Below are 9251 nucleotides of genomic sequence, written 5' to 3' on the forward strand. Positions count from 1 at the left end.
TTTCGATGGTTACATATAACCTTGGTAATTTTCCACGGTTCTTATAACCGTTGCAATATTTTTGTCACGGTTTTATTTAACCGTGGAAATTTGCCACGTTTTTTATTTCATAGTGGCAAACTTTGCCACGTTTTCCTTGAACCGTGGCAATTTTATGAGGTTTTTCACAACGTCACCATTTGCTACGGTTAACTTAAAACCGTGGCAAAACTATTGCTACGGTGTTTATTAAACCGTGGCAATAGGAAACGGTTTTCCACGGTTATATAAAAACCGTGGCAAAAATTTTGATACGGTTTTAGATTAACCGTGACAAATTTTATTCTACGCGTCCAAAACGCGTTGATTCCGCGTTGATTCCGTGTCTCATTAATTTATTATTTACATTGCCACAGTTTTATAAAAACCGTGGCAAAAATTGGCCTATATAAATTTGCCTCATTATCAGAATCAAATCTTGCAACGCCTATATAATACGAAATTCTTTGTTTTGTTGATAGCAACAAGCCACAATAAAAGTTTGTCTCCTATTCGTTGTTTTAAACTCCACAAGCTATCTAGCATAAGAGGTACGCTATTTGAAATACGAATTGTTTTTTAAAAATTTGTCGTATAATTTTTTTTTATTAAAAATTTTGTTTAATTGCATAATAAATTTTATTTTATAACCTGGAATAAATTTTTTAAATTTACGATGAATATGTTTTGTAACCAACTTTCAAATATATATATATATATATATTTGAATGATGAATTCATTTATGGTGTAGAGGTTTTTGTTGCTTTTGCAAAGAGTAATCCGACATGTTTACCTGACGGAACTATAAGGTGTCCATGCAACCGAAAAAAATGTCAGAATCTAACTTACTTAGACGAAAACACGGTGAAAGAACACTTGTGCAGATATGGGTTTTTTCTATCTTAATCGTTGCGTATCAACAAGAAGAAGAAACAATCCGCAGAAGGCACACGTGTTGCTCTGTCTTCTGTTCCATCTTACTCGTTGCGTATTTAGGAGCCCACTTAGCCCGACCACGAGGACGGCGATGACGACGACGGTGAGACACAGCCTCCTCCGGATTGGTCACAATTCCTTCAGTAGACTACTGCATGTATTGAAATTTGGATAATTTGTGTGTATATATTGGTTTAATATCTGTATTTGTGTTAATTTGGATAAATTTATTTATCAAATTTTTGACTGTGTGAATTTTATTATTTTATTAATATTCCAAAATTATTATTCGTTATTAATAATAATATATAAGTAATGTATTGCCACAGTTAGCAAAAACCGTCACAAAATATTTCCACGTTTTTCTAAAGAGCATGGCAACATTTTGCCACGGTTTAATTTAACCGTGGAAAACAATTGTCACTGTTAACAAAACCGTGGCAATATATTTAGGGACTTTTTAAGCCTTAGGGACATGATTGATTCGAATTAATGGAATAAAGTATGAATAGAATCCATATTGGAATGATCAAATGGTATTTTAGATTTCATGATGTCATCTTACTATCTTAGTATATATAGTAAAGTCCCTATAATTAACGGTTTCCAATTAATTGGTAAAACCTTACATGAATTTAGGATTATATTCTAACTAAATTTTCAATAAAGCTAAAATTAATTGGACAAATTCGTCATTTTATGTAACTTTTTTTTTAATGATCATCACAAGCAAATTCTTTAGCACTAAAGCCTCACAAGGACTGATTTTCATTTCTTCTTGTTTTTATTTTTTTATTAAGTTTATATATTTATGTGATTCATATTGTTTGAGTGTGTGGTTTTTTATTCAAAATATAATCGATGACATTGAAATCTTGTAAAATTTATTTCTTTTTAATATGTTACATTGATAATATTTTTGTTTGGAATATCAAATATTGACATTGTTTTCGTATTTTTTATTGATTTTTTTTAAATTTTTGAACAGATTAATTAGCTCGTCTAACTTGTGACGGGGCGGGTTGAGGTTAATTTCAAGCCCACCCCATCGTATTTGATGGTAGGCCATTACGGGGTAGACTAGCTCGTTTGATAACTTTATTTTTGGTTTTATATTGATATATTAAAAGATTTGATTGTAGGTTTATTATTTAACTATAAATTTTTAAAAATGTTATCAAACTGCTATCAAAATACCCTATTTTGCCACTGAATACGGTTGTCATGTCATGTTGTACGCAAAAATGTCGGTTTTTCAAAAACCAAAAATTTCATATCAGTTTCATCGCATGTGTCGATCACTATTCATAATTAAAATGTAGAATGATGCTACATGTACAACGAAATTTATACAACAAATCTTACAACACAAAAAATTCAATACAAAAATTTAATTTATCAAAATCTCACGATAGATTAAATACAAAATCTCGAGATAAAATAGCAAAAACTCACGATATTATTGTTGTAAATATCATTGTACACGATATTTGTTGTACCTTTAGCATTTTCTTAAAATGTAAGCTAATGTATAAACAACAAAAATTTTGGTTAAAATCTCACCGTTTTCTTCCTTTAAATTTTTATAATTAAATGTCAAATATACAATAATTTATTCTTCAAATTTAAGTTTTCATGAATTGTTCATAGATAATTAAGTTAAAAAATTTCTAATTCTATATTATTATTATTATTTTTGTTTTAAAAAATTTAGAATCAAATTCAGGTAATTTATTTTTAAAAAATTTAAAATAATATAAAAAAAGATTAAGAGTCATACTATCATCGGATCTGACGATTAACAAAAACGGGAACTGGAACCGGAACCATAATTGTAACGGTAACAAAAACCATATATATGTTCAAAAATTGACCCATAACCAGTTAATGAAATCCCTTGAAACGCCTAGTACTACTAAATGCGGAAAAACTTTTTTTTTTTTTTTATCTACTATATACATATACGCCCATACATATATGTATAAATATTAAAAATAATATTTCAAATCATAACTCGCTTAATAAAATAATAAACAGTTATTTGATAAAATCTCGAGTCATGCAATAGATAAAATAATGTCTATGGTGAAAATTTATAACTTATGTCTACTAAAAACCATGAAAAATCAATAAGTAATCATAACCACTGAAAACATAAAAATATCCTGAATAAATAACTCATGCATAAATAAAATTCTAGCGAGACGGTCACGGGGCCACTGCCATGCTCGCTCATACGTCCTCGCCACCGGTAGGAGCTACATCATACTCACCTGCACCATATAAGCGTAGTGAGCCTAGAGGCTCAACATGTCTAATCATTTATAACAAGGGTTAAAATAATGCATCACGTAAATACTAATACATATACATGTATATGAGCATGCATGGAAACATTTTTCATAACATAAATGCTGAATCATAAATCTTATACATAACATAACTTTCTTCATCATACATAACATAATTGAGCATGTCATAAACATAAAAACTGAGTATGGTCATATCCATGAATGTGACTAATAACTGTGCCGACTGATCAGTCTAAAGAACCATCGTACGTGGCGGTGGAATAATCCACCTCTATGCTGGTAGTAAACTACCTCTGTGCCAGTGGTAAAACCACTTCTATGCCGGTAGTAGAACTACCTCTGTGTCAGTGGTAAAACCACTTCTATGCTGTCACATCACTTCAATTTCCATAAAAATATTTTTCATGCTCAATTCTTAATCATAAACACATCATAAAATATTTCATGTATGCATGCACTTAAAATATGTCCGTAATATATATTTAATTAATTTTAATAATAAATATACTTTTACTTAAAATAGACTTCATGCATAAAAATAATTAAATATATATTTCGGACTTAGTTTATTTTCATGGATTGGTCCCGACTGCTGGTCTCTCTACTAAACCCCTTAACTGACTTAAAGCCTGCTAACTAACTTAAAGCCCATAATTAAATAACTACTTTTAAAAAATATAATTTTTACTAAAATAAAATACTTAAATGTTATTGGGCTTAAATAAAAATATTTAGGCCCAATAACTAATTAATTCATAAAAATTCCTAGACTGGCCCAATAAAATCACTGACTAGCCCAAAAATTCCGATGGGCCCACGGGCCCATAAAATTATTGGGTTAACTTAAAATAAATTTAAAAAGCCCAAATAAAATTATTTGGAAGCCCAAATAATTTTATTTCTAATTAAATGGCCCAAAAATCCAATTAAAACATTAAACATTTTAAAATTAAAATACTCGAGCCCGGCCCACCTAGCCCAGACCCGGACCTACCTGACCCGACCCTAGACCCTACTGACCCGACCCACTACCCTGACCCGACCCGGAACCACCCAGAACCCCCAACCCGATCCCCCCTCCTCTCCTTACCTTCGGCCGTGCGAGCAGCAGCTTTCCGGGGCTGCTGCCGCCGTGCTCCGGCCGTCCCCTGGCCGGAGCACCACCACCTACCCCTAGCCCTCTTCAAGACGTTTCCAACAAGCTAAAAACCAGCCCAAACCGATCCCTAACGAAGGCGAACGAAGCAAAACCATCTATCCCTTAATCTGCTCGCGTCCTGCGCGCGACGCCGGACTTCCGACCGTTCGGCCGCCCAGCTCCGGCCACCACTGGCCGGAGAACAACTTGGATTACCTTCCCCTATGTCTTGTGGTTCTAACCCAACTGGAATCAGTCTAAAAAACGCCTTATGGACCGAGAACGACCCAATCTCCCAACATCGCTCAACCTGCGCACCCTAGGACCTGTTCTGAACCAGCTCCTCTCCTGGCCATGCATGGCTCGAACCACTGGACCCAGCTCGACCCTAGGCACCCTAGGACACCCCTTGACCGAGCCACAACCTCTGGACCGAACCATGTTGGTTAAAAAACATGAGTTATGATCATGAATTCTCATATACATGCATCAAACATCAAAAGTTTGCATAAATTCGAAATACTTATGAAATTTCTGAACAAGAACAATCATGCATGAATAATAGCTCATATGGTGGCCAAAGAAAAGTTTTAGACATGCCTTTAAATTATTGACGAACGGATGATGCGTTTACGGGACTCCGGAACGACGAACGACCAAATAAATCCTCAAATAAAAGTTGATCGGCTATGGTGGCTTGTTTTCTGCTGAAAAAGAAGATGGAGGCGTGAAGGAGGGAGATGAGTGTCGGCTAAATAATTTGTAGTGGGTGGTGGGGTTTGGGGTAGGTTTAGGTTTTTAAATTAATTTTTGTATAATAAATATTAACTAATTAATATAGATAATATATCATAGAAAATATAATTAAAACTCTAATCATAATAATAATAATCTGCTAAGATAACTCCAAATCTCGAAATTATTAAATAGGCTAATTTTAAAAATTAATAAAAGTCAATAAAGAGACTAATTTTGGCTAAAAATAGCCCCTTAAATAAATATATAATTAAATACTAAAATTTTCTTGACAAAATACCTTAAAATATTATTTTAAGGCTCATAAAACTCATAAAATATTTTTGGCTAAATATTTTGGTATCTCGTCCGTCCACGGTCCCGTCTACGCGATCAAAACCAATTAATTTCCATAAATCACAAAAATCACTAATTTTGGGTTAAATGCTAAAATAACTTAAATTATGCATATAAATCACATAATAACACATAAATTCATTTAACCCTTATTTTAAAATTAATTTCTCCTAATTATGCATGCGAATTTACGTATTAAAATTTCCGGGTGTTACAATTCTCCCCCCCTTAAATTGAATTTCGTCCTCGAAATCCGACGGATCGCGTCTATTCATCTGTCTGGGAGGCATTCTGTACCACCACATATTTCTTTACGTAAATCGCAATGCATAACTAAGGGTTTCAAAAAAATCTTACTGAACATGAAATACTTAAAATTAATACATATGCTACTTCTAAATCTTATTAAAACATTTAAAACTTACAGACCAGTAGCAGGATTTCTGAGCTTCACGTGGCAGATGGACACCCTCCGAGGACCGTGCTCTGATACCAATTGAAACGCCTAGTACTACTAAATGCGGAAAAACTTTTTTTTTTTTTTTTTTATCTACTATATACATATACGCCCATACATATATGTATAAATATTAAAAATAATATTTCAAATCATAACTCGCTTAATAAAATAATAAACAGTTATTTGATAAAATCTCGAGTCATGCAATAGATAAAATAATGTCTATGGTGAAAATTTATAACTTATGTCTACTAAAAACCATGAAAAATCAATAAGTAATCATAACCACTGAAAACATAAAAATATCCTGAATAAATAACTCATGCATAAATAAAATTCTAGCGAGACGGTCACGGGGCCACTGCCATGCTCGCTCATACGTCCTCGCCACCGGTAGGAGCTACATCATACTCACCTGCACCATATAAGCGTAGTGAGCCTAGAGGCTCAACATGTCTAATCATTTATAACAAGGGTTAAAATAATGCATCACGTAAATACTAATACATATACATGTATATGAGCATGCATGGAAACATTTTTCATAACATAAATGCTGAATCATAAATCTTATACATAACATAACTTTCTTCATCATACATAACATAATTGAGCATGTCATAAACATAAAAACTGAGTATGGTCATATCCATGAATGTGACTAATAACTGTGCCGACTGATCAGTCTAAAGAACCATCGTACGTGGCGGTGGAATAATCCACCTCTATGCTGGTAGTAAACTACCTCTGTGCCAGTGGTAAAACCACTTCTATGCCGGTAGTAGAACTACCTCTGTGTCAGTGGTAAAACCACTTCTATGCTGTCACATCACTTCAATTTCCATAAAAATATTTTTCATGCTCAATTCTTAATCATAAACACATCATAAAATATTTCATGTATGCATGCACTTAAAATATGTCCGTAATATATATTTAATTAATTTTAATAATAAATATACTTTTACTTAAAATAGACTTCATGCATAAAAATAATTAAATATATATTTCGGACTTAGTTTATTTTCATGGATTGGTCCCGACTGCTGGTCTCTCTACTAAACCCCTTAACTGACTTAAAGCCTGCTAACTAACTTAAAGCCCATAATTAAATAACTACTTTTAAAAAAATATAATTTTTACTAAAATAAAATACTTAAATGTTATTGGGCTTAAATAAAAATATTTAGGCCCAATAACTAATTAATTCATAAAAATTCCTAGACTGGCCCAATAAAATCACTGACTAACCCAAAAATTCCGATGGGCCCACGGGCCCATAAAATTATTGGGTTAACTTAAAATAAATTTAAAAAGCCCAAATAAAATTATTTGGAAGCCCAAATAATTTTATTTCTAATTAAATGGCCCAAAAATCCAATTAAAACATTAAACATTTTAAAATTAAAATACTCGAGCCCGGCCCACCTAGCCCAGACCCGGACCTACCTGACCCGACCCTACTGACCCGACCCACTACCCTGACCCGACCCGGAACCACCCAGAACCCCCAACCCGATCCCCCCTCCTCTCCTTACCTTCGGCCGTGCGAGCAGCAGCTTTCCGGGGCTGCTGCCGCCGTGCTCCGGCCGTCCCCTGGCCGGAGCACCACCACCTACCCCTAGCCCTCTTCAAGACGTTTCCAACAAGCTAAAACCCAGCCCAAACCGATCCCTAACGAAGGAGAACGAAGCAAAACCATCTATCCCTTAATCTGCTCGCGTCCTGCGCGCGACGCCGGACTTCCGACCGTTCGGCCGCCCAGCTCCGGCCACCACTGGCCGGAGAACAACTTGGATTACCTTCCCCTATGTCTTGTGGTTCTAACCCAACTGGAATCAGTCTAAAAAACGCCTTATGGACCGAGAACGACCCAATCTCCCAACATCGCTCAACCTGCGCACCCTAGGACCTGTTCTGAACCAGCTCCTCTCCTGGCCATGCATGGCTCGAACCACTGGACCCAGCTCGACCCTAGGCACCCTAGGACACCCCTTGACCGAGCCACAACCTCTGGACCGAACCATGTTGGTTAAAAAACATGAGTTATGATCATGAATTCTCATATACATGCATCAAACATCAAAAGTTTGCATAAATTCGAAATACTTATGAAATTTCTGAACAAGAACAATCATGCATGAATAATAGCTCATATGGTGGCCAAAGAAAAGTTTTAGACATGCCTTTAAATTATTGACGAACGGATGATGCGTTTACGGGACTCCGGAACGACGAACGACCAAATAAATCCTCAAATAAAAGTTGATCGGCTATGGTGGCTTGTTTTCTGCTGAAAAAGAAGATGGAGGCGTGAAGGAGGGAGATGAGTGTCGGCTAAATAATTTGTAGTGGGTGGTGGGGTTTGGGGTAGGTTTAGGTTTTTAAATTAATTTTTGTATAATAAATATTAACTAATTAATATAGATAATATATCATAGAAAATATAATTAAAACTCTAATCATAATAATAATAATCTGCTAAGATAACTCCAAATCTCGAAATTATTAAATAGGCTAATTTTAAAAATTAATAAAAGTCAATAAAGAGACTAATTTTGGCTAAAAATAGCCCCTTAAATAAATATATAATTAAATACTAAAATTTTCTTGACAAAATACCTTAAAATATTATTTTAAGGCTCATAAAACTCATAAAATATTTTTGGCTAAATATTTTGGTATCTCGTCCGTCCACGGTCCCGTCTACGCGATCAAAACCAATTAATTTTCATAAATCACAAAAATCACTAATTTTGGGTTAAATGCTAAAATAACTTAAATTATGCATATAAATCACATAATAACACATAAATTCATTTAACCCTTATTTTAAAATTAATTTCTCCTAATTATGCATGCGAATTTACGTATTAAAATTTCCGGGTGTTACATCCCTACTCTTAGGGAGTGTTTGCAATCACTAAAAAAAAGTGATTGTTAGCTTTTAGCTTAAAAAAATCATTTGTGTGTGTTTATTAAACATAGATTATGTGCTAGCTTATGCTTAACTTAATTGAAATCTAAAAGCTAGTCATGTGGTGATTATGATTCTCCAAAAGTGATTTTAATAAGAAGGTCATTGTTAAAATCAATCTAATCACTTATTTATCAAACACTACTCAACTTTGATTTTTAGATTTTCATATTTGTTTCCAAACACTACCAACTTTTGATTTTTCTTTAACTTTTTTATAATCTATAAATTAATCACTTCTACAAAAGCACAATCTATTGCAAACACTCCATTAGTGTAATACCGTCTTAAATCATAAATTAAAAAGTTTTTTATCA

At 33.8% G+C, this 9251-nt stretch overlaps 2 long non-coding RNA genes across 2 annotated transcripts; both read right to left on the reverse strand.

Annotated features, from left to right (window-relative positions):
• Positions 1 to 2977: 2977 nt before the first annotated feature.
• Positions 2978 to 5156, reverse strand: LOC140867674 (uncharacterized). The gene is made up of 2 exons (XR_012145232.1): positions 5006 to 5156; positions 2978 to 3228 (listed from the first exon to the last, which is right to left on the reverse strand). It is a non-coding gene; the product is annotated as an uncharacterized lncRNA (long non-coding RNA).
• A 965-nt stretch (positions 5157 to 6121) lies between these two features.
• LOC140867680 (uncharacterized) lies at positions 6122 to 8294 on the reverse strand. The gene is made up of 2 exons (XR_012145233.1): positions 8144 to 8294; positions 6122 to 6372 (listed from the first exon to the last, which is right to left on the reverse strand). It is a non-coding gene; the product is annotated as an uncharacterized lncRNA (long non-coding RNA).
• Between the last annotated feature and the right edge of the window lie 957 nt (positions 8295 to 9251).

This window comes from Henckelia pumila, chromosome 4 (genome assembly GCF_033568475.1).
Source record: "Henckelia pumila isolate YLH828 chromosome 4, ASM3356847v2, whole genome shotgun sequence".
Classification (NCBI taxonomy): domain Eukaryota; kingdom Viridiplantae; phylum Streptophyta; class Magnoliopsida; order Lamiales; family Gesneriaceae; genus Henckelia; species Henckelia pumila.